Genomic DNA, 4,543 nt, shown 5'->3' with positions numbered 1-4,543 from the left:
TATTGCAAGGGATCATCCATTGGACACTATCATTGGTGATATTTCAAGAGGTGTGCAAATTAGATCAAGATTGGCTTTATTTTGTGAGCATTTCTCATTTGTGTCATCCATTGAACCAAAGAAGATAGATAAAGCATTGAAGGATGTTGATTGGGTGAATGCTATGCATGAAGAGTTAAATAACTTCACAAGAAATCAAGTATGGGAATTAGTAGAGAGACCAAAGGGACATAATGTGATTGGAACCAAATGGGTCTTTAGAAACAAGCAAGATCAATATGGGATAGTAATAAGGAACAAAGCAAGATTGGTAGCACAAGGCTATACACAAGTTGAAGGTCTTAACTTTGGAGAAACATATGCCCCCATTGCTAGATTAGAAGCAATTAGAATCTTGCTAGCCTATGCTTATGCCCACAACATCAAGCTCTATCAAATGGATGTCAAGAGTGCATTTCTCAATGGTTACATCAATGAAGAAGTATATGTTGAGCAACCTCCCGGTTTTGAAGATGACAAGAAGCCCGACCATGTGTACAAGTTGAAGAAGGCATTGTATGGCTTGAAGCAAGCACCTAGAGCATGGTATGAGAGATTGAGGGACTTCCTACTCTCTAAAGGGTTCATAATGGGCAAGGTTGACACCACTCTTTTCGTCAAGAAGATTGGAAAAGACTTGTTTGTGTTGCAAATCTATGTTGATGACACCATATTTGGATCAACAAATTAAGACTTTTGTGATGAGTTTGGAAAGATGATGACTAGTGAGTTTGAGATATCCATGATTGGAGAGTTGAGTTACTTCCTTGGTCTTCAAATCAAGCAGTTAAAGAATGGTACATTTGTGAGTCAAGGCAAGTATATCAAGGACATGATTAAGAAGTTTGGCATGAGTGATAGTAAAGCCATTAGTACACCAATGGGAACAAATGACAACTTGGATAGTGATGCAAGTGGCAACATGGTGGATCAAAAATTATATCGGTCTATGATTGGAAGCCTACTCTATGTGACCACATCAAGGCTGGATGTCATGTTTAGTGTATGCATGTGTGCAAGATTTCAAGCCTCACCAAGAGAAAGTCATTTGAAGGCTACAAAGAGAATATTGAGGTACTTGAAGCATACATCAAATGTTGGTTTGTGGTATCCCAAAGGAGCAAAGTTTGAGCTAGTTGGTTACTCCGACTCGGATTATGTGGGATGCAAGGTTGAAAGGAAGAGCACCTCGGGCACATGTCAATTGTTGGGAAGATCACTTGTTTCATGGTCATCAAAGAAGCAAAATAGTGTTGCATTATCAACCGCCGAAGCTGAATACATATCCACCGGTAGTTGTTGTGCACAAATACTTTGGATGAAGGCCACTTTGAGTGACTTTGGAATCAAGTTCAAGAAAGTGCCATTGCTATGTGACAATGAGAGTGCAATCAAGTTGACCAACAATCTGGTTCAACATGCAAGAACAAAGCACATTGATGTCCACCATCATTTCATAAGAGATCACCAACAAAAAGCGGACATTTGCATTCAGAGTGTAGGCATCGAAGATCAACTTGCCGATATATTCACTAAGCCATTGGATGAGAAAAGGTTTTGCAAGCTAAGGAATGAGTTGAACATATTGGATTTCTCAAATATGTGTTGATGCACCCCCCCCACACTTATATGACATGCCTCTCCTTTGAGTAATCCAAGGTAAAAGTTGATTGGCATGGCATACATACTTACTAAGGACATGTTTAGTGCATCTAGACATCTTTCACAATTAATAGGCTCATTAATGAAAATCAAATGAATTTGATGATTATATGGTACCACTATTGCTTCTATGCTTATTTTGATCTAGTGGTAGCATATGACATATTTGTGGGCTTGTAAACCTAGTGTTTGATCTAGAAAATGATCTCTAAGTGTTTAACTCAATATGATACAAGATAACCCTTATTTGGAGGTGTGGAGAAGCTTGTCCTTGGATCAAACCGAGTTAAATATCTTTGGCAAATGATCTAGATTGAACCAAATTTAGAAATATGATCCTCAGACCATTGATTGACATTGATAATCTCTACTATCTATATTTTGAACCTTTGTGGTCATTGATGACAAAGGGGGAGAAAAACAAAGATATTAGTACATGGGGAGAAAACACAAAGATATTCGTGTACTAAGATAGTGAAAAGACAACAAAGGAGAAGAATTTGACATAGGGGGAGGAATATGACAAAGGAAAGGAGGAATATTACAAAGGAAAGGGATCAATTAAAATTTTGAGCACACAAGTAGGGGGAGCAAGCTCATGAACTTGTATGGTGCATTTGAATGTGCATTTCATATGTTTGCTTGCATGGCACAAGTTTTACATTTCAATATCCATGCTTGTGTGGTGTATGCTAGTTGTAGGTTTGAATGATAAAATGAAAAACTAGCATGCATAGGATATCTAATGATTTCATTTCCAAGTATTTCAAAGTGGTATCGAGCTAACCATGGTGCTAAGGATGGTATAATGGTGCACTCCGATTGGTATCACGCTTCAAAGGTCCATCTTTTACACCTTAGCATCATTTGGTAGACATTGTCTCCTATATTTCCTACCTAAGCATATGTGCAAGCTATGATCCAAACTCTTAGCACATATGTAGGGAGAGCAATTGCTACCATATGGGGTTCATGAAACTTGTCCATATCCTTTTACACATGGTAAATATGCTTGGGCAAGCAACATGGATTCAATTGAATTTTAATTCATATCTTTGTGAAAGGGTTGTCATCAATTACCAAAAAGGGGGAGATTGAAAGCTCTAGTTTGGTTTTGGTGAATTGATGAAACCCTAAGTGCTAACCTAGTTTATCAAGTGATCATGACATAGGTAGCACATTCCAAGTGGTGAAGCAAATGAAGATCATGACATGATGATGGTGATGCCATGGTGATGATCAAATGCTTGGACTTGAAAAGAAGAAAGAGAAAAACAAAAGGCTCAAGGCAAAGGTATAAATGGTAGGAGCTTTGGTGATCAAGACACTTAGAGAGTGTGATCATATTTAGGTTTGATAGCCATACTATTAAGAGGGATGAAACTCGTATCGAATTGCGGTTATCAAAGTGCCACTAGATGCTCTAACTCATTGTATATGCATTTAGGATCTAGTGGAGTGCTAACACCCTTGAAAATGTTTGTGAAAATATGCTAACACATGTGCACAAAGTGATACACTTGGTGGTTGGCACATTTGAGCAAGTGATAGGAACTTCACCGGTGGAGTGTCCGTCCATAGAGTGCGGATAGTCCGACGGTGCCACCGGCGCCCTAGACAGAAAAGACAGAGGTCACTGTAAGTGACCGGACGCTGGTCTCGGTTGGACCGGTGTGTCCGGTCAGTGGCAGCAGAGGGCGCGCAGCATCGGTCTCTGACCGGACACTGGGTCACAAACTGACCGAACGCTGGAAGGCTGCATCCGGTCCTACTGATGTGGCAACACACAGTGTTGAAGGTGACTGAGTGGACACTGGCTGTGTCCAGTCAAGTATGACCGGACGTGTCCGGTCGTGAAAAGTCGCCTCTGGATGCTTACTGGAAACGACCGGACGCTGGGATTCAGCGTTCGGTCACTTTGAGCTGCAGCGTCCGGTCATCACTTGACAGTTGAGATCGGACGATCAACATTTGAAGAGAGGGGACACATGGCACGCATCGCGTGACCGGATGCTGAGGTCCAGCATCCGGTCGATATGACCGGAGCATCCGGTCACCCCGTGTTGTGCCCAGTGAAAGGGTACAATGGCTCTATTTCGTGGGGGCTTCTATTTAAGCCCCATGGCCGGCTCAAGCTCATTCTCTTGGCCATTTGCATTGACATAGCAACCTTGTGAGCTTAGCCAAAGCCCTCCCACTCATCTCCATCATTGATTCATCATCTTTGTGAGATTGGGAGAGAATCTAAGTGGATTGCTTGAGTGTTTGCATCTAGAGGCACTTGGTGTTCGTGTTTCGCTGCGGGATTCACTTGTTACTCTTGGTGGTTGTCGCCACCTAGACGGCTTGGAGCAGCAAGGATCGTTGAGCGGAGGGTGATGATTGTCTCCGGCTCCGATCGTGGTGATTGTGAGGGGTTCTTGGCCTTTCCCCAGCGGAGAGCCAAAAGGTACTCTAGTGGATTGCTCGTGGCTTGTGTGATCCTCATCTTGTGTTGATTGTGCGGCACCCTATTGAGGGTTTGGCGTGTGATGCTAATTAGCGCGTGAACCTCCAAGTGAGTGAATCGCCACAATGAGGAGTAGCTTACCGGCAAGCAAGTGAACCTCGGTAAAAAATCATTGTGTCCATCATTTGATTCCGAGGTGATTGGTCTTCATTGGTATTCATTCTTGTGATTGTTTGGCTCCTTCTTCGACACGGCGTTATAAACGTCTTGCTCACTCTCTTTACATTACCGCAAACTAGTTATCAAGCTCTTTAGTGTAGCTAGTTGTGCGAGCTTGTTAATTTGGTTAGTGTGGCTCTTTAGTTAGCTTTTGAGAGCACAACCTCAGCGGCC

Source organism: Miscanthus floridulus, chromosome 1 (genome assembly GCF_019320115.1).
Source record: "Miscanthus floridulus cultivar M001 chromosome 1, ASM1932011v1, whole genome shotgun sequence".
Taxonomy (NCBI): domain Eukaryota; kingdom Viridiplantae; phylum Streptophyta; class Magnoliopsida; order Poales; family Poaceae; genus Miscanthus; species Miscanthus floridulus.
The sequence above is the reverse complement of the archived record's forward strand: the minus strand, read 5'-3'. Positions refer to the sequence as shown.